The sequence below is a fragment of the Halyomorpha halys genome, unplaced genomic scaffold, assembly GCF_000696795.3.
Source record: "Halyomorpha halys isolate HHAL.00 unplaced genomic scaffold, Hhal_1.1 Scaffold2605.1, whole genome shotgun sequence".
Taxonomy (NCBI): domain Eukaryota; kingdom Metazoa; phylum Arthropoda; class Insecta; order Hemiptera; family Pentatomidae; genus Halyomorpha; species Halyomorpha halys.
Genome location: NW_027108982.1, coordinates 1 through 23,034, shown reverse-complemented (window position 1 = coordinate 23,034; position 23,034 = coordinate 1). Strand labels below are relative to the sequence as shown.

General features: G+C 32.2%; 1 long non-coding RNA gene across 1 annotated transcript in view; it reads right to left on the bottom strand.

The window, feature by feature from the left end:
- LOC106691653 (uncharacterized) overlaps nucleotides 1-13,055 on the bottom strand; it is a 14,783-nt gene extending 1,728 nt beyond the window's left edge. Inside the window, exons 1-2 of the long non-coding RNA XR_001344828.2 lie at nucleotides 12,932-13,055; nucleotides 8,878-9,067 (exon numbers count right to left, since the gene is read on the bottom strand). This is a non-coding gene — a long non-coding RNA (uncharacterized lncRNA). The remainder of the gene's footprint in view (nucleotides 1-8,877; nucleotides 9,068-12,931) is intronic.
- Nucleotides 13,056-23,034: the final 9,979 nt, after the last annotated feature.

Below are 23,034 nucleotides of genomic sequence, written 5' to 3'. Positions count from 1 at the left end.
ATATGTAGAATGTAATTAGTTCGAATCCAGTAGCCGTACGAGCAGGTAATATGGAATGACGGATATTTCTTAAGGATGAATACTTGAATGAATAATTTTGACTAGAATATATTCTTCATATGTTGAATATTCTGCTTTAATAAATTCAACTTAAATTAGATGAAGGATATCAAGATGTGGAATAACCGTGCTGAATGTATATCTGTTTGTTATTTTTCGTTGGTCTTGACCATGTTTTGGATTCAGTAAGTGGTGGATTCTAACAATGTGTAAACTTCAAGAGATTTTTAGGAATCGTTCATTAAAATTCATCAGTAACTAAGATTTTCAGGTGTTACTTAAGTATTTGAAGTTTCCAGTTTCTGGTTGAAATCAGAGTTAGGCAGAACTCGATTACTTTTTCGATTTTGAGTAAGAAGTACTTCAGCACTGAATGCGAAATGTAGTCTAGTACTCAGCAATCACGATTTCATTTGTTATCAATTACATCATACTTTAAAATTAAATTTGTAATTTATTACTTCTAGTACTTGAATACCATGTAATTGAAACATAATCGAGAATTTTCGTATTAAAATACAATTTGCTTAAACATTTTGATTAAAAGACTTATGAGTACTGATAACAAAGTAAAACCAAGTTGTTATTCCCTCGAAATTGCAGTCGGTTTCAAGGTCGTGAACTTTATTTATTGATGGTGGTCAATTTATTATTTTTCGGGTGTTCTGAAGATAGAAATACAATCGATTTTATAATCGCGTGTTCACTAATGGATTTATTTTAAAATTTCGAATTTCTGATCTATGAAGTTACCTTTATATGTTTTCCGAGATGCAGAAAATTAAAATTCCATTGGTTTTATTATCGATTTATTTTGACCAATAATTTCTAATATTTTAGAGTCTCTTTATATATTTTTAAGGTGCAATGAAAATGGAATCGTTTTTGTTCTCATTTTGATATGTTAAACATCAAAAAAGTTTAACTAAATCTTTATGCAAGCAAGTGAAGATTAAATGTACAGTACTCCCATTTTCTGTACCTCTGAATACTTGAATAAATTGACCTGCTATGTTTGAAAACCGAAAAATCTATACCATTGTTATATAATGTTCCTCGGTTAAACTTATTTACAGTACAGAAATCACATTTCTCTCAATAATGATTTCCTTTATTAAGAAACACTAATATCAATAAAAAATACTTTAAACAAATTAGTAAGATGTAATCAAAGTACTGATGAGTTCGATTATTGTACTTTTAGTCTACTCTATTGATTAAAAATACTCTTAATCAAACTGGTATGAGTACTGATTACATTACTTGTACTCTCCTAGAAGTATGAGTATTGTATCCGGTACTCAAGTATTTTGATTACTATTATATTAATATTATACTTTATACTCCTCGACATTTTGCTCAACTCTGTTTTAATTTTATTAGTCAATTTACTGTAATACGTTTTGTCTAGTCCTGTTGGGGTATCAAGTGTTTGTGAATTTATTTCTGTGCCACTTCGATCTGGCTCTTGACCTATAGAGGACCTTTGTTTTTTTAAATGATATTTTCCTTAATTTTTCAAAGTGTTTATTGATAAGAAAAGAAACTACATTGTTTTAGTTACTTATTCTTTTAGGTCAATCCCAAAAATAGAATATATATAATAAAAATATTGTGGAAAGTATGTACCAGGAAAGCGTTAAAGAAACATCCTCGAAATATATTTTTTCAATACAAATGAAATGGATTAACCTTGAAGAAATTTCAGTGATGATTACATTGGTATTTAAAGAAATATCACTCGAAAAATTGTTTTAGAGAGCTTTTGATAACTGTGGGTGGAGTGAGGTTTATGGAAAAATAAATTGAATTTTACCTTAATTGAGCTGTCCTTTTTTGTCAAGTTTCATCGTGTGAATTATATTGTTGAATTCTAAAGACTAATAACAGTTTCCTATAAGTAAATTTTATAAACATTTAATGCACTATTCGTAATGAGACCTAACGAACCTCGTGTTTTTTCTTTCTTTACCAATACAATTATAAATGAAACAAATGCCAAGTATATGCATGCAAACGCTATTGGTGGAGTTCATAGAGGAAGACAGTCACCTCTGAGGATGAAAAAGAATTCAACTATCTCGGTTCTCATGTAAACTCCAGAAACGCTATTAATCCTAAATCTATCGTCTCATAATTGTTGTAAAGTAGATGCTGCTATGGACTCCATGGCATCTTAAGAGAAGAGTGGTATTTAGAACCACCTAGGTGCTGCTTTAAAGAGATCTTACCCTACCCGTGCAGACCTATGATTAGGGATGTTGGATTTTTCCTTAAATGAGGAACTGGCTTTCGCTATATTTGAGCCACGGATCCTTCTTAGAATTTAGGGAGTGGTTTTAATGGTGGAGCTTACGAGCAACAGCGTGCCAATTTTGAGCTTTACAATGACGCCGACATTAGTACCTTTATTAGGTTAAGTGGAATACCGCGCTCGGAAAATATAACAGGAATGACCAAGGACACTTCTGTGTTGCTGGTGTGGCAGATGACGCTCGGACTATCCTGGCCATCTGAACTGTAGTGCGGCAGAACAGCAGAGATATGATTGCTCTTGAAGCGGCCTTGACCCTGCTTATAGTGTATTTCCAGTTAAAAATAAATAAATAAACAAATAAGAACCCATTGTTTAATCCCTGCTCTACAAACTATTTATTCTTTATAATAAATTCTAAATGTATAATGTTCTTCTTAATCCGATCTTCTAAAATATTTTTCAGCCTCCTTCATCGTCATTCCTCTTTACAACTGTCAACAACTTTTGATTGTTATTCAACCCAAATCTAAAGGAAAATTATTGTATCTGTGACACATAAATAGAGAACAACAACATTCTGACCTCGCAAATTAAATTGACAATAAGATAATTAATTGTCTACAAAGAGGCTTTGAACTTTGTTGTATCAAACCCTCATCAGAGAGAATTATAGGTTTTTATGACAGAATTATTCGATAAAGTGTAATCGTTCTTTCTTGCTGTATCTAGATACAGCCTTGGTAAAAATTGGCAAAGTGGGGCGAAGCTTTATTTACTAGAAAAATAGATTTTTTCTGCTATTTTTATATCTCTTTGGACCGCCACCTTCACCATTTTTCTACAAAAATTACATAATAATATTGGTGTTGATAAATATTTGGTTATTGTAATATTAAAAATTCATTTTTTTTTTCAAACATAAGATAGTCCGTTAGGCGATGAGGATTAACACCGAAAACATTGAGAAAAGAGGAAGCAGATATGATGAAGGTAAAAATCATTGTAGTATACAGAATGGGTATGTTAAATTATGGAAAACTAAATAAACCTTTAAGGTTAAAGAAACAGAGATCTAGAGTGAAAAAAATATATAGAGAATGACAATAAAATCTTATGAAATCAAATTATAATAATAAAATCGAGTACATTAATGAAAAATATGTCATACTAAGTTGAAAACAAATTAAACGAAAGTCGAAAAGTCCAATCGGCATTTCTGCAGGCTAGACATTAATTTAGCAAAAAAAAGTTTTTCTGTCCTTTGTGTTAAAATGCCCATCATTCATGTGCGATAAATAAATTTGCATAAAAACTTGATAATATTGCTCTAGCGCTAAGCTTACACAAGCTATAATTCCCCTACGCTCGCACAGATATACTTTTGTTAAAAGATTGTTGGTACTATAAACTATGAAGAAGTTGATTGACCGCGTGATGTAGTCTTCGTTAAGAAGTTATTACTTGCGGGAACTAATCCCGAGGAGGGATGGAAGGGGAAGGGCAACACAACTTCACGTTGCTACTAATTATGAGTTCTACGGTGCAGCGGCCGACTACTTTGGATAATTACATAATTTGGATCCAAGGACTTTGAATACTCGACCTAGAATCACGAGGTCGCAGTTTGCTTTTATCGGAATGTTGTGGGTTCGATTCCCGCCTTATTCAGTAATAAATATTAGAAAAATGAATCATGTTCTGATTTTTGGTATAGGACTTTATACGAAGTCTTGAGACAAAAAATAATAAATCAATAATATTGTAATGATTTCTATCATTGCTCAGTTAACTTATCACGGTATAGGTACGCAAATATACCTCCACATTATTGGATAGTTTAACAGAACTTTGCATTTCCTCTTCCAAAAGACGGAGGGTTAAAGATTTTCCTGCGGCAATGTGGTGCGGAAATGGTTATTTTCGGCTTCCTAACCAACATCAAAGTGTGCATGGAGGTGTATAACATTAATCTGTTTCCTCCAGACCATACAGATTGCTATTAGGGTGTTAAATGAAATGTTTTGAAAATAGGTAACAAGTAGTTTTTCATTTATTAAAATTAGTTATTAAATACCTACGGACTTGATGATAAATAGTATTAGTTTCAAACGTTCAAGACTTTCACTAGATTACTCACATTACTCATACAATATATGAGCGATATTTATGATAAACACTTTTCTTCGAAAAGAATTGAGAATATAATTATATGAAGAATTTAAATCGATGTATCGATGTAATCGATTTAAATAACCGTCGAATTTTTAAACCCTCACCATTAATATGGCTCTGATATATAGCAATTACGTCATATTTCTGAATACGTATTGATGTAAAGTTTCACAAATGAGAACGTTGAAAATACAAGAACATGTTAATTGACTGTCTCAGCCTCTCTTATTTATTTTCCTTAAAATAGCAAGAAGGCAAATTCTGTTAAATACGAATAACAAGTCATCAGCAATGAGGGGCTATGTAATCCACTAACATCTTCTCATCGGTAATCGTTTCAAAATATAAAACAACATTAAAATTGGATTATTTTATTAATTTATTACATAATTAGAAGTTAATATAAGTAAATTGTCAACACAGTAACATAAATAAACGATCAGCACATTATCACTTAATAGATTTAAAAAAAAAATCTTGGAAACAAATATTTGTGAAGTGTTGGTTTTATAACTTTTAATGTTTAATGAATATTTCTTTTAAATATATATTTTTGACTTTTTTGTATTACCACTTGAAACTTATATTTTATGTGAAATTCTATGATAATAAAATTCAACATTTTTTTTTCATTCTAAGTATTTCGTAAGATTTATATCTGAACATATTAGTAGTAATACCATAACAAATGAATAACATTTTGTCTCAAATGGTGGTACACAGACATCTGAGGCCAAACATTAAAAAATAAAATGTAAAAAGGTGAGCAAGTAGTATTGGGTCTTACAATAATTACTGTTTCACATTATTAATCTTTTATTTAATACTGATAATTGTTGATATAATGTGGGAACTATTTGTTTATATATGCCTTCTTCATTTTGATAGTGGTACGAAAAATAGATTTATTGTTCTGTTATTGTAGCATGCATTGGTCAACCCTGCATTTCCGAGGTTCTTGACCTGTGCCACAACTCCCACGAGTACAAGCGGCCCCGGCTGTTCCTTATCCATCTGTATCCGTCAACTAGGTACAGTTATTTGGATGTCTGTGTCTTTCTTCTTTTTCTTCCGGTTGCTCACCAATTCCGGGCGCGTCAGGTCCAACACCTCCTTCCACACTTAAATGATCTCTCTGAAGAAGAGATAGTTCTGTATTCAATCAGACGAAGTCCAACTCGATGAGGGTGAAGATCTCGGTTATTCTCATCAATTTAGTTCGGTGTTTATCTATGGTGGTGCTATATATCACTACATGTTCTACTGTTACAAAGACTTTGCGGCTTGGACCCCCAATGTTTGAAGCTCTTCATATTTTCCTGGCAAAAATAATCCGTGTCGTGATAAGATTGTTACTGTTAGGACCAGTTGTTTGGATGGACCCATTTAGCTTTCAATCTTGTATTGACGATGGGTAAGAACGTTCTCATTTGGCTTGCAACCCACCGTCGATTCCTGTCCCCTTGTGAGTTTTCGACTCTTCCTCAAAACCCTCTTCCACGGATTCGGAGTCTCACCGATAAGTAGCGAATCCAGCCCCCGCCTCTTCACTTCGTATTTAACGAAATCCTCAGAAAATGAGGTAAAGGGACATCGCTCTGGTCAACATCTGCACCGCTTCATGCGATACCGTTCTGTTGATCCTCGTGATTCTGCAGAACTAGTCTCTGTATGACAGACAGTCTTTTCTTTTTTTGCTGCGTAAGGGTTTGGTTCCATGTATGGGAGGCGTACCTCAGGATACACAAGCCTTATGGAAATGGGCATTGTAGCGGGCTACCTGAGGGCCCAGAGTGCAGCCTCTATTACGCATTATCCATTTGTTGATAGCTCACCCAGACTGTCTGTAGTTAAGGGAGTTGAGGCGTAGGTCTTTGAAACCTCGGAACTGCAGTAGTGCCGGTTCGAATCCGACCTGGCGGTTGACTTTTATTTCAGTGGTGGTCCAACGAAATGAAAACTTGACCCAGAAATACAACCACTTTTTTAAGCCGGAATAAAACCATATTAACCGCCTCCAATAGTCCATTTCTTGGGATACAGATCTTTTTACTTGAATCTTTAATTATCAATGATTCAACTGAATAGAGAGTTAATCTTCCGAGGAAAAATTTATATATAACTTTATTTATTATCTTTATGGAATTTTTTTCACACCATAATACCGAATTGTGGTTGTTTATGCTTTATACTATGTTAACGTTGTTTGTTCCCATAGCATTCACCCAGCTTGCTGCATACTAGAACTGAGCTTCCTTAATTGAACCTGCAAATGCAAAACGAACTGACCGACATTTTTAAAATATACGAATAATTTATCACTTTTTAATAAAAACTCTAGGCACGCTGTATCTAGTACAATAGTTATAGATAGAATATTAGATAGATAGTTTAGAAAAGAATATTAATGAAATAAAAATACTTTATATAACTTATCTAACTTACACATTGCCATAAAAGTGTTGGTTGCTATGTATACTATATGTAAGTGCAATTACAAGGTATATGCATTGCCCCATGATCATATTATATATTTTTCTTTATTAAAGTTATTACCTACTGGTTACTGGGTAGTGTTAAATAATTCTTCTTTTTTCCTATTTTTTTTTTATCATCAGCTACTGGAGACATATTGTCTGAGGCTGGAACAGAGGCCATAAGCCCTAAGATGGGTACCGTAAACAAATTACCCGTAGCGTGCCAATATGGCCGGCAGCGTTGACCCAGGCCCACTAATGTGGTTTATAGGTCCCCCCATAGCTCCGTTATTGCCGCCATATTTCCACCACCACTCCCGCCCTCCCGCCGAAATTAAAATATTTCCCTCCAGAAGGGGTTCATCTCTACGCCCGTAGGTCATCTCTTCCAATATAGATGGGCCTAATAACAATTTTGTCGGGCTAACGAACTCCTGTAATTGCCACTTTTCCATTAATTAATTAACTGTTATTCAATATAGTGATGGGTTGCGATTTATCTAGGGTTTGGTGACGGTACTGAGGCGTAGGCGTTTTTATAATGTAGGGTATGCTTCATTTTAGCGATAACGCCAAGAGATTATATAGATTATTCCTATAATGACTAAATGTGAAGAATAACACCGGTACTATGACGAAAGAGAGTATTCTAACAGGATAAAATACAATTAGTAACAGATTGGCTTCTAGAAACCAAGAGTTCGATCCCACCAACAATTTTTTAGCTTATATAACTTACTTACAGTAACGGGGTATTGAGAGCACTTGGTGCAATAATGTCGGTTTTAACAAAAAAAGTTCTGAAATAAATCTTGCCTTTTCTAACATAATATTAACGTGAAGCTACTTTTGCACTATTTATAAGTTCGTAAAAAGGAGCCTCTGGATGAGGAACCGCTACTCAGAATCAAATTAAAATGAGAGATATTATCAAAATCTTTCCTTTTAATATTATCGATTTCATCCCTCTCATTGAATCTGATAAATGTTATCAATAATATAAATTTTCTTTTTGTATCATGGAAGATATCAATTTATATTATTTCCGCTCCTGAAACCCGCCAAGACGAAATGAGCTTTCACACTATTGTTCTGTTTGTTATTTTGTTACCCCTCATGGAAGACATTTTGTAGAAAGTAATCCTAAATTATTTTAGTTAGTTCTGTTTTCAAAATGAAGAACTTTGATTAACATTTATAATTTTCAGCACACATCAGTAAGGAAATAAAATCTATGAGGCTGAAAGCGTATACACTAAATCATTTGCTATCAGCCTCAAACATATAATTATGTTTAAATTTGCTAATTTATGAATGTACGTAACGCTCAACTTTGTTATATGACGCATCACTGTTTTCCAATCTTGCTAAAAATACATAAAATTGGTAATAATCATTTCAAAATTTTACATTACGAAAAATCGTAAAATCTGTGAAAAAAATAAAAGCTCCATGAGGATATCGATTGATTGAAATAAGGGATTTCCTAAAGATAAGATGTGAATTTTGTTTTTTGAAAATGTGAAAATTCTAACAAATCCCTATTTCAGAGGATTACCTCCGGGAAATGCCTGCGGAGTACCTCAAAGATGATGGCAAAAGTTAAGTGATGATTTTTAGGTTAGGTATAGAGCAAGTAAAATATCGATTAGATATCCCCTTGTTATCGATTAGAAACTATAAGAATTAAAGGAAAACTTGAATTGATGCTATTTAGGTCTCCTTTAAATGTAGATATGCAGTTAACGAAGACTTCCCAAAAGTTAATGAAGAAGATTTGGGACTAATCACAACAACAAAAATTATGAGTTTTCTTTTTGTTCATTATTTAGTTATGGAAGAGTTCGAAAGTTGTAGAAACATTGTTCTATTGAATTCCATCAAACCACAAATCTACAAGATCGACCTTACCTGATTATTTCCTCCTACGCATATGCTTATCTTTTGGATGCGCTTCTATTCAGTGCTTATTATTTTTTAATATGTCTTCCTTTATCCTGGACAATTACTTTACACTGACTGTAAAGCTTTTTCTGTATTCGCCTTCATCATGTTTAATCCATCTTACAATTATCATAAGAAAAGAAGATGGCCACGAGACCTGCCAATGTAAAATGTCATTATAGTGCTGCCAATGGATAGCTTCTCTACACGTCTGTAACACTCTGTGTTACTGACTGTAAATGAGATTAAATTTACTGAATGTATTATGTAATATACAGTTGTAAATTTCAATAAAGATATTTAAAAAAAAACACAATTATCCAAATCACCGTTTAAGTAGTTTTTTGCATTATTGTTGGTATATTACTATTTATTATTAGAATATTAAAAATTTAACAGTCAAGACTTATCCAATTTCTCTACTGAATTATCCCCACCATTTTAGAAATGAAAAACAAGCTCAAGAGGCTTTTTATACCCTCAGGTTAAACCGTAAAATCGAATTTTGTTACTAGGGATTTTATGGTTATAAGTTAATCATGTGCAGACATCAGTTACAGAACTCTTCTTACATTAAAAAGATCATTTATTATTAATGTGTCTAGGCCAGAACAAGATGGTGCTTTATTAAATAGCGTAAATTAATTCATAATGATGAGTTAATTTTTGACAGTTAATATTTGACAGTGGATATTATATGAGAAGAAGAGTAGAGAGTAGAGAAGTAGGGAGTGCGGCCAGTGGAGAACATATATAAGTAAAACTTATTTATTAATGTCAACTATTCGGCCAGGGATTGAGGCCTTCATCAGGGCCTTATACAGTGTACTTAAGAAAACATAAGAACTGCTCGAGTTATTTGTCATGTTATTCCTTGATTCCAGTTAAATTGATGTAGATGAGCCATGAATTTCACTTTCTTGGGATAACATACACTACTCTGCCTCAATCAGCAACTCATTCCTTGGAGCTATTTTTCATCAACATCTGTTCTCGGATGGCCAAATTTCCCAAATTATCCGAAAATCCATTTCTATCCTTAAACAGATTCTAAGACTCCGCGATTCTATACTCCCAAAAACTCATTAGCATCTAGTTACCTCCCCCATTTCTTTCGTTTTGATTACGACTGCCTCATTTATGGTGGATTGTCAGGTGCAAAAGATGAGGCTAAAGAGATTATTGATTTTTTAAAAAATAAAATTCATTTCCGGGATTCCTAGATAATCTCTGTATCCAGTTAGTACACCGATTTAAAGTGGCTGCACCCTCTTTTTCGCCGAAAATACTTGCGTAGTATTTATCGGTTTACAGCCTTTAAAACTAAGAAACCTTCTTATATCTTGTATTTGTTTATCCCATGTTCCTCTGTCCACTCCTTTCACAGAAGATTCCAACTCACAAACTGTTTTTGTAGAATCCGTGCTACCTTGTTCTGAAATTCCCTACTTATACCCATTCTCCTCCTCAACTATCAATCTATCTCAAATCTGTAATAATAAAACAAGACTTTCGTGTTTTTTAAAAATGTATATATTCAATTAATTTATTTCTAATAAATGAAATATGATCCGTGGCGGTCAAATAATACTCAAATAGTAATGACTATTTTAATTGAGGCAACCCCTCACCCCACGTTGTAGGGCTTCGTCAGGGCTAAAAAGGATGCACTTAACATAAGTAAGTAGTAATGGAAAATTACAAGGGTATACAATGAAATCCAGAAATTAAATAAGAAAAATTAAAGGTTATAAATAATAAATGAAAACAGAAATAGTAACTGATAAATAGAAGAAATATAAAAGAAAGTACAAACTCAGAGTTGAAAAAGGGGGGATAATAATAAAATTATGAATAAAGGAAGAAAATGAACGAGAGAGAATTCAAACCTGTTTTGTCAAAGTCAGAGTGAACCGTTTGTATCGGGAGGAATGGATATCTGCTGTTAAGTATGTTTGAAAATAATTTTAAATTAAATAATGTATAAAGTAAAGAAAATATTAAAATTAGGTAAACAATAAATGATAAGATACATAATAGGGGGGGGGGAGGGGAAGAAATGTTTAACAAAAAAATAAATAAATGTACACGGATTGAGATTAAGAAATAAAGTTAAAAGAATTGGATACGATAAATACAAATGATAAAGAAAGACAATATACCCAATGAAGGGATACAGAGGTATGTAAATTATATAATAGCAAAATTAATAATAAATTATTTAACGTAAGTATACTTAAGCTGGTAACATATGAATATAAATTAAAAATAAGAAGCATAAATATAAAAGAAAAAGAAAGGATAGTAACTATAAAATATAATTAAACTAAGTATGGGGTGAGAATATAGAAAATAAAACCAAAATAAAAGACATGACAGGAAAGTGGGCTTCTGAAATGCAGAACGTAGAGAAAAGAAGCATTATGAGGGTTTTATAAGGTTCAAAATGTGTCAGGGAGAAGCAGTCTTTATCAACCTTATAATTGAAGGAATTCTCCGTTGAATTTATGCGAATGAACTACAAGATGAGACGTTTTTTTATAGTTGGGAACAGTAGTAAGAACTGTATTATCGAAATTAAACGAATGGTTGAGGTTTAAAGCGTGTTCTGACAATTTAGAGGCAAATGGGTTACAGAAGTTGATAAAGGTTTTGTGCTGAGAAGTGCGGTTCTAAAGTTGAATCTTAGTTTCGCCTATATAGAAGTAATTGCAACATGGTGTAGAACAAGGTATCCACTAAACTACATTAGAACGGTGTACAAAAGGAATAGGGTCTTTTAATTTGGAAAAAAGATAGGAAATTTTGTTGTGGGACTACAAGCAAGACGTAAAATGGGAATAGTGGATCGTAAGAATTTTTGTATATTGTCAGAAAGTATCTCTATTCTGTCAGACAATACAGAAGGGACCTGTACTGAAAAAAGAGGTGAAGTGGGTGGAGAGGAGTTGATAACAGGAGAAACTGGGGTAACATGGTTAATGTAAGAAAACATGAAGCATTACAAAGCTTCCGTCAGTAATGTTACCGAACACATGTAGTTGTGGAAGTAACTGAAAGCATTAAGGATGAAAAATTTATGCAAACTATTGTAAAAAACAAAACAAAAAAAAAACAGATTTTACTCAGCACCATAATATGAGATATTCAACGAAAGAATATGGCATAAAGCGTTAATAATAGTACACAGTAGATTGTTTTGATTGGCCGAGCCTGGCAATTTCATAGCGTTCTCGATAGTATAATGTCACAGTTATGAATAAATGCTGTGATAGTGGTAATGAGCACTATCACAACATTCTATGTTTAATCAGGAGAGTAGAAATAGAACGGGTTATAAAACCGCGCTTCAGTAGCGGCCATCACTCTAGAACATAAATTCGATGGAACTGGTAGAAATGATGAGGCCGGATTAGTTCTGTATCCGAAGCGACGGCTCTATCAATATTTCTACCGATAAATCTACCGGCAATGTCCGGGCCCTACACATTGGTAGGAAAATTAGGAATAATATCATTAATTCGTTCTGTCTTTGTACATTTGCAACACAAATAATATGAAGAGTGATTTACCTGTGCATCAACAATAAAAGAAAGAATAAATTAAAATATATTTTGCCAGTTTTGAATAAAATAGTAAAATACATACCCAAGGTTACCGATGTTGAATAATATTTTTTAAAAATATTTTATTGAAATTTACAACTATATTTGCAGAATAATTAGTGAGAAATATAATATAAAAACTGTAATCCTCATTTGCTGGCTAAAGATCAAAAATACATATTAAAAATTCAGTTGCTTATTAGTCATTAAAAAACATTTCTATAATTGAACTTTTAAAATTGCTCTCTTGAAAAATCACGATTTTTCGAGATATGGCGTTGTTTGAAAGAACGAGCAAATAGTTTTTAATTCATATATTATTATGTGATGGGATTCCAGCTGTCAGGAATAAATTTAAGATCTCCTTTTACATCTAAAGTACTTTTTAAAATTATTTTTTTATTGATTTTCCTTACCTTTTATCTTTACATAATCAAAACTGATTTCATAGCTATGATTCTTGTGAAACTCTCAAGTAAAAAATATATATGAATTTAGAACTGTTGTGTTTTAATTTTTTATCTTTAGGCTGGATAAGAGGTAAAAAACATTTTTAAACTGGTGAACATCAGATAGTAAAACAAATCAAGAAATACAATATTGCATATTGTATAAAACATATGATTCTTTGGTTTTTAAATACTGCAGAATCCCAATAATTTTTATTGATAAACTAATAAATTCGCTGGTCCTAAGGACAACTTTACTTGGTTCACATAAATATTATCCACTCCGGTCCTTTAAACAATTCATTTTCATCCTCCAGTATACACTATAGGTAATATAATTTGTATTTTTTTTCAATTAAATTTTTTTATTTCATTTAATAAGTAAAATTTGGCAATGTCTCCGGGAACGTAAAACAAGTGTCAATTTTAAACTTTTCTGTATCTTTTTTCATTACGGATAAACAAGAAAATGTAATTTGAAAGAAAAAAGTCGCCTCTCAGAATTATAACAGGGACGTAATGCCATTTAGGACTGGTTACTAACCAGTGGTTAGTACCCACTACAATATCAAGTAAAAATGGTTAGTTTTGATTTCTAATGCCCTTAAATATAAACCCATAAAATGAAGATAATTTAGTATGTCCAAAGGTTTAGCCGGTGTTTTTGGTGAAATGATAATTTTGGAGTAATGATAGAATGATATGAGCCTTATTAATCAATAATAATATCAACGAAATTTTTTTTCTTAGTGATTTGAATATTTTGTAAAAATCACATTTAATTCTCGTACCTTAAGTAATTGAATTATATAATATACTTTTAGATGCGGATATTTTGTGTATTGAAGCATAAGAAATACTCAGTCCTGTTGCAGTTAGATGGATAATTTTAAGGTCATTCATTGATTTCTGTATTTTAATTAGATTATAAATTATAACTTGGTTATTTTTCACAACTTTCAAAAGAAGATCCCCATATAATAAAATAAAATTTACTAACCCGTCAACGTTTCGTTTACCACTCCAGGATAGAACTACTTAAAATAACGTCTCAGTTACTTTATTTGGTAGTATTACAAATAACAAGTAGGGACTTTTAGTCGAGATTGTAACACATCTCACTTTTCCAAAAGCCTTAATCTATAATCTTGATGATACCAAAATTGAAACGTCAATAAATTATGACCAAAGTTTCGTTTACTTTTCAAATATCAAATTTTTTTGATAAGCCTTTGTGGTTGCAAAACGGAAAGTATAAAGTTTTTTTTCTATTTTATTATACTATTTTGTATTCGACGTATTCTTAAGAAAATACTGTGGAACGGGATTTCTTTGAGACAGTTAGGATAACTTTGAGATCCGATCGGGAGACCTGATTAGAGAAAGTAACCCTAGTCAATGATAATATCTTTAATATAGGAAATAAAAAAAAATGTTTAAGTTATACCGCTAGCAAACTGAATTTTCACGTAGCAGTATAAGCTCTTTTATCACCGTCATCTATTTTCCAAAGTGAGAAAGATATCGTAATGAAAATAGTTTACACTCAAATTTTCCAGCAATACTCGAACTAATTTAAATCTATTTTTAATGAGTTGGTGCTCTGCCTACCATACCTGTGTTTCCTAAATTACTTCTGATTCGGATCTGTCAAAATGTTCACTGGTTGAAAGGATAAATTATTTATCCTCTTTTAGCTTACCAACTTATTCTTGCCAGTGTGAGGAGAGCAAGATTAATTCCGTGAATCCGTGACGAAGTATTGCCTAAAATCTCCAGTCAGCTAAAGAATAATTCTACAGTTTTAAAACTTGGTGAATTTATTTTATTTATATATTTCATTTTTATCTTGTCATATATACGTGCAACAATATCCATAATTAAAACCTGTCGTACCTAATTGTTATTACATGAATAATAATTAGCTGGTATGATGTGTTATAAACACCAACATTGCAGCCATCAATACACGGTTTAAGCGGGCTTGTTTTGCAAATACCAGTCACGGTTGATTTTGCACCGGGGACAGCCATGTTGGTTTTTCAAAAAAAGCTACTTTATGTATTCGTATCCGATTCATTTAATTTTTGATATTATATATATCACGAAAAAAAAATAAATAAAAAATAACAAAAATTCACAAAGTTGTATTTATGAATTTACCAATTTTACTTCTTCCAGTCAGAACTTATTATTAATTTCTAATTTTTCCTTTGTATCACTCTTAGGAGGTTATAATGAAAATCGTTTCGTGATACTTTGACGAAAACTAGTCACTTTTTTAAATTGTATCTTATTTTATTAATTTATTTATAAGTATTAAAATATGTCAAAATCTTGGGCAATAATTAATGGTGATACATTCATACCACAATTTAATAAAAATAATAATATTTGATTGTTGATAGATAATCTGGGTGGCGGTCAATAAAGGCATAAAATTTTATAACACTTTTTTTTTACTATTTTGTACCTTTACTGACTGTCACGTGGATTATCTGTCTGAAATATATTTTATACAGTCAACTATCTTCTTCCAAAACAAAATATAATAATTGTGTAAATAAACCGAAAGATAAATAAAATGAACCTAATCAAACTTGAAGAAATAAGGAGAAAAAGTAAATAAATAAATAAAATTTAACAATACAATAAAATTTTAAAATAAAAATAAAATAAGTAACATTTTGAACTAATACAACAATAAAATAAAAGCACAAATCACATTTACACTATTATGTACAATATTCATTCTTTCGACCTTAGGATCACCGAACGCACTCTATTCCACAGACGTGTGAGAGGTAGTGCAAGTTACATAACACAATAATCAGTGAAGACTAAAATGACTTTATTCTAACATATTTACAAGAACTGCATGTTACTTTCACTGTTACAGAGTGTCTCTCTTCTTCCTCTTAGCTATCAAGTCTAGGAAATATATATGAACACTTGAGAAGAGGGGGTAGGAAGAATAGTGAAATAGGAGAAGGGGTTTGGACCAATCAGATAATTTAGGAAATTAGGCGGAGCCTAGAGAGCATATGAAATTAGAAGTAAATATCTGGGAGGGGGGGAAAGGCGTGACTAGAAGCAGGGTGTGAGGCTTCCAAGAAATTGGAAACTAAGTTTCATGTGTTAAACATAAAATAGTTAGACTGATGCAAGTCCATTGTGAGATGACAGCATGTACCTGCCTAAATGTCAGCCCTTGCTATTGATATAGGATACTAAGGGCTTGAAAGGGCTGTTAGAAGGGTCTCTTAGAACCTAGTCATTTTTATTGGGTTCCTTTTTCTATAAAATTGTAAAGGAATGTGAACATATGGAACCATACGTCTAAAGTGACTGAACCTATAGTTGGGCAAGGGGCAATTGTTTAAATTTATAATACCGGTTCCGTAACTTGCAGGGCTCTTCGAGATACCTGCGCAGCCCTCTCATAGCGTCACTAGTAATAAACCAGTGGAGTTTGAGTAAGTGCACCAAAGCCTAAAATAGTTACTAGAAGTCATTTTTTGCTGATGGTATTAGGTAATAAGTATAAGCGTATTTACTTTTAATTTTGTAAATTGCAGTCACATTGAAGGACTGATAATTACTTCTTAATTACATATTAAGTAAATTAATTTGAATAATAATAGTTTGTTAATGTTCATAAATATCTGTACTCGATCCTACTTTAATTAACCATAATTTCGTGTAGTGCTAGCTCAAAATATAGCGATTCTGAGGAATTGGGGAAGAAGAAAAATGAGGAAAGTTATTTATATCGTTATATTTCTAATTGAGATAATCAAAAACATAACAAAAACCAGTATAATGCTCTTTGATGTTTAAATATTCATAGGGATTCCCTAAATTTACGAATTTCTTTGTTTGTTATTCTCAAAAAATAAATTTTGGAACAACGCGCGGGAGCCGCGGGAGGATCGGATGAAAGTGAACCTGCTCACTTCACTAGATTAAACGCAGCCCTGATCCAATTTCTCCGAAAGCCTCCAGAAATGGAAAGATAGTCTCCAGTATAAACTGGGCTGGAGTTTTTATTTACCGCGGGTTGTAACCCCGTGACCCTAGCGGATTGGTTCCGACCTGTCCCGTGGTCGATATGTCAACTTCCATCCCCTCTGAAGTTACATGATGCTTGTGTCTTCTTTTGTTCGTTGGAAATTGTAATATTATACTGATTTACGACAGCTTATTTTCAGAGTAATACAGCAGCTCAATTAGTGTAAAAAGAAACTTGAAGTTAGTATTTTGACGAAACGGGAGCGAATTGACTGTTACATCTGCAGAAGTTAAAAGAATAGTAGTGGAAGTCATTATTATGTAGTTTTGAGAAACAAGATGTTTTATTAGAAGTACTATGTAAAAAAATCCATTATTATTAAGAATATACGTGTACATGTATTCAGGGGCACGAATTTATTCGAAATATATTTCTGTTCTGGTTTATTGTTAGTTTATTTAACTTGAGAAGTTTTATTATAGAAATATATTTTAAGGTATAATTTTAGAGGCTTAATTAGAGATACGAAAGATTGAAAATTGACAGAAATATATTGAAGGAAAAAGCAGATGGATGTATTTCAAAAATACGCTTTTGTTCATTCAAATTATTTGATGATTAGGAAAATTAAAGAACCTATAGTTTTGTTCGTAGCTTCATCTATATCTTCATTTGCAGCCAGCGGTTGAAAATTGCAGAAAGTTTCGTGTTCTGTGTACATTTGTAAAATAACCATAATATAATATAAAATAGCATAGATGAACATGGCGGTATGAAACGCTAAAATGGAGTTCATTCATATCTTTTGCTTCACAGTTACAGATCTTTTTAATAGTATCCTTTAACCATAATTTTGGCTGTTCTTTTTTCTTGCTTGGAACAGTTAGCACTAAAAGAGAGAGAGGCATGGATGCCATCATTTAAAATTTCATTATAAAATAAGGTTTATTTTATTCAAACTATTTCATTTCAGACATGTAATACCAGGTTTTGGTACAATGTTTGAGAAGCTAGCTCAACCAACATCAGTAAATAATTATTCAAAAAGTGGTTGAAATAATCATTATTTATTATAATAATCATTATTATTTTTTTTTGTTTTGACTGCCGTCAAAATAGCCCTGAAGAAGCCCTGCAACGTGGGGAGAAACGTTGGCTCATTAAAATAGTATATTTCTACTATTTGAGTTTTTTTTTTACCGCACCCGGACCATATTCCTTTCATAATCATTATTTATGTTTTTGATTTTTTCATCCGTATTCTGTCGAAGATCCTTTCGATATCTTATGATAGGAAGTAAGATTTGTTAACGTGAACATATTGAATCCACAAGGTGGAATTTCAAGAATGACAAACTTCTTCCCCCAAGGAGAAAGGCTAGATACATCTTTATCCCCGATATTTTCTTTCCCAAAGAGATGAAATATGACTATCATATTTGTAGGGATATGAAAGGTGGGAGAAAATCGCACAAATTAGGGACATTTTTCGTCAACGTTGGTCGCTGGCTTATCTTACCAATATATCCCTTTTGCCCAAAATCACCTAGTTCGAATCTGATATATTCCTCAAGAACTCATCTTCTTTGCGTCCTCAGAAGCCCTTCTCACCCTTTCCTCTTATTTATGAAAATCTGAATGAATAAAAATAAATTGAAAAACCAACTATTATGAATTTTATTTTATGAATGAAAATCTACTGGCTTCTTCTTAGAACTGAGTTCCTAAAGGGAAATAAAATATCATTTAGCGGAATCTAATCGGATCATGCTTTCAACTCTGGCCCCTGAGTAATCTATTGTACATATCAATTTACAAATCTAAATATAATATTAATTATAAGAAAGAAAAAAAAAGTGGACTAGTACACTGAAACTGAATCATAAGTTGTGTTTCCCTTAAATATTTTTTATTAAGTTACCTATATACGGAATATACAGTAAGGGGATGTATTTCGTTCGAATTCAAGCTTTCGTAGGACACACAAGATTCCAGATCTTTTGAGTCCAAATAACCAAATTTCAGGAAATGATCTGTAGGTGAATATCCTAGCCCAAAAATGAAAAGTCGTACGAAACTGAAATTGTTTATTTATTTCTAAATCACAAAATGTAGCAATAACTTCAATATCTAAGGAATCTAGACAAAACCTATATGTATTATAGAAAACAAAAAATATAACCTTTGTATTGCATTCAAACAAACCAGCAAATTTTTTCGATTTAAAAACCAACCGGCCTAGCTACTTTGTCTTCAAAACTCGGATAGGTTTATTTTAAAATCCGAAATTTTGATTTAGATTCTATAAAAAAAAATGTTTGAATAAATCCAGCTTGCCTCTATTACTTATTATTATTATTCTATTGGCAACAGACCATGGAGGCCTAAGTCCTCACGCGATGTATTTCCCAATATTAGGATGTAATATTCCCAGTATTACGAAATACATCGCGCATTCCTGACGTGGTTTTTTCGCAGGGTGGGTTCGTCACTTCCACGCCTATTTTTTTGTGAGTGCCACCCATTGGTTAACGAGCCTCACAAATGCCCGGGTGGAGGTTGTCATTATTTTGTGCTTGAAAAGTCCGGGTGGGACCGGGATTCGATCTGACAACCTGTGGGTTGGTAGACTGGCGCGTTACCATGCTGCTACCGCTGCCCCCAATTAATCTATTAGTTACGTCAAATTAAATAAATGACTGATATTTAGAATCGCTGTTTTGACTCACAGTCTAGTCTGAAGATTTGATTATGAGTAAAAACCTCACCTCTCTCCCCTGCCTCTTCAAGGTACATCCTTTACAAATATAAAATAACTTTTATTGAAAGGTGAATAAATTAATTATAAACTATTAATAGCCATTATATCACAAATTACATACAGCTAATAGCTAGTAGTAAATTAAATTTTTCACTGCCTGAGAAATAAACAGCCAATAACTCACTCTCTTGGATTAATTCACATAAGAATGGAAACCCGTTAAAAATAGTCGCTGGAGTATTTTACCCTTGGAGAGGAGGCAGTTTTCAAAAATTCCTAAACGGGTCCTGAGCTGGGGGATGTAGCTATTACCCTAAGCCGTACATTATTTGTCACGTAGCAGCCTGGCGAAAAATCGGATCCTCAGTTGGCGAGAAAAATTGGAGGAGCTCTCGGCCCATTTTCACTTGTGCCGTCGTCAATAAATTATTCACTTTGGGCCTCCGGCTCTGTCCGCTATTTATTTATAGTGGTTAGTTTAGTCCCGCGTTCCCTTTTTCGTCCTCTTTTGAAACTTTTTTTTATAGTATATTGCTTTAAAATATCCTGTGTATTAAACCCTTTTTTTCCCAGTTATATCTACATATGCAGGTACATAACAAGCTTTATTATATATAACTTAATTTCTAATACGGACAGGCCCAGTGAAAACACAACAATTATTCGGACCACATTACCCTGAAAATCTTTATTTTCACAAAAAAAAATTTAGGATAATTCATCCTTGTTTTGAGATATTTTTTTTTCAATTGAATCTTAAAGTATTTATAAAGTAGGCTGTGTTTGTTCTTATGTTAATCATAATTATGTAAACCAAAGCTCTGTAAAATATATAAATTAATTGTGGAGATAAAATTGGATATTTCTAACCAAAGAGCCTTAAGTACTCTAAAGTATAGCAAATGACCCAAAACGTCAAAAATTCACGCATCATAAAAGAAAGAAAAAAATCAGTACATCTCATAGCAACAGTCTAGAACAACAAATAAACTGTAAGCGTTATTTCTCATAGCAATTGTCTAAGACGACAGATCAACTGAAGCGTTACATCTCTCCAAGACATCGAAACAAACTTAATCAAAAAGGAAAAAATACCGGCGTATTTGTGTAAGACACAATTGGAAGATTTCGACAGAAATTGTCGTCCTCGTAAAAATTTTGTTAAGATTAAAATATTTTTATCATAGAAAAGTAGAAACCTTTTTTAAAAATTTAATTTCTGGAATTCCTTCCTTTTTGTTTGAGTTACAGAAACGGCAATAAAAAATTGAAGAACATTTAAGAAAAGTTTATCAACTATCATCTGAAACCAAATAATTTTATAAATCATGCAAAATTTCTCGAAATCATAAGATTTTCAATTTTTAATAAAACTAACGAGAAATGTATTATTTTATTTTTGACTCAATTACACATTTCTCAATCAATCCGGAAGATATAAATAAAACCATTTATCTAGTCCTGCTAGTAATAAAAAAAAATAGTCGATTTCTTGTTTTCTGGCTATTACAAAGTCCATATTTCATGCCACTAAATCATTTTACTACTGTTTTGCCTTCCACATAAGGACGGCAAAGCATGGTTCAGATTTTTCAAGTCTGACTGTAAGTATCGTATATTGGTGTGAAAGCGTTAGGGGCGTTTCGGTTACATCTGATCCTCTGTGTTATGGATATTTTCCATTTAATACTTTTTTTTTTGTTATATTCCTATTTTATTCTTTATATTTTTTCTTTCAATATTATGTCCTTTATATGTGATATCAATTAACACTTTGCCGTTCTAGTATTTATTGAAAGAAATGGTGGCAGCTTGAATTATTATTATTCAATGAAATAAAAAAAATATAAGCTATACTAAGTATGAACTTGAACTAAAAATAGTTCAATAAAAATTGACTATAACATATTCTTTTATCCAACATAGTTTTTTGTTCAATTATTCATGAAAATTACCTCCTTTTTATCATGGCCTCAAGTCCTCCATTTATACAATACAGACCTATTCCATATTTATAATCCACTAAACGCAATACTCCATATACCAACCTAGAGTGGAAATGTCAAGATTCATTTCCTGGGGGCGCTAAAAAATAAATATTGACTGACCTAGTTGGGAATAGAAACCACAACGTTCTGGACCAAGCGCTCTGGGTGCACGCCCCTACCCACTCAACTATCAGGGACTCGAAGATCGACCATAACATATCAGATAATAGCCAGTACAACACCAATATTTCTAACTACAAGACTTCGACGAACAATTTTACGAATTGGCAGGTGGAAGTGATGAACTTGCAAAGAAATTTAGCTGTTATGAGTAATTTCCAACTCCATAAGTTAGGGGGCTAAGACACAGGACTTAGCTGCCTGACAATAAGCTCTCCTTGATGTAACTTAACATAAATTACCTGGAAAGTTAGTAAGTTGCCGGCTGGGCCTCTCCCTCCCGTAATACTGGAGATTGAAACTGAACGAAGCAGTGTTCCTTGACGCACGGGGCTTCCAAATAGCAATTAATCACTCCAAATGAGGGGAAACATCGGCTATTATTGATTGTCTTACTTTTAATTGAATTCGCTCTCTTTGGAATTAGTGATCAGTCATTCTATTATTTTCTTGGGAAGATTGTCAAAGAAAAGATATGATGAACTATAGTAAACTACAGTTTTCGCAAAATGAATCAAAAACATTAACAATCATCATTCGTTAATCGTTATAGGTTAGTTACAAGATATATATTGTTGGAAGACGTTCCGTTTGAAGGCCAAGAAAGGTGCAAAATAGGCCAAAATTAATTATTTGAAACTAACGATTCGTCCCACTTAACAGGGCCTTAATTAGAACAAGATTTTAAATTACTAAAATTTAAAAATATAATAAAACAATGAGAATATGTAATAGTAATTTTATATAATTTGTTTACTCTTTTTCTATGTGTACATTCAATTTTCTTTTATTATATTTTACAATACTTGTTTTTTTTCTCATTTAGTCCTGATGAAGCCCTGCTAATTTGGGTTAGTTTTGAATAAATAGTTTTGTACTATTCTTGTACCTTTAGTAACTACCAACCGGACCATCTTTCATCGCTATATATTTTGTGACTAACCTATAACGATTAACGAATAATGATTTTTAATTTCTTTTTAAAACAATTTTGATCTCTTTTCTCTCAACTTTATTTTTTTTTAACATCCGACGTTTCGACCTCTCAGGTCATTCTCAAGGATTCCTTATTCTGTCTTCATTCCTTTTTTTCCTTAAAATTCATTACTGCCGGCTAATTGCCTTTTTC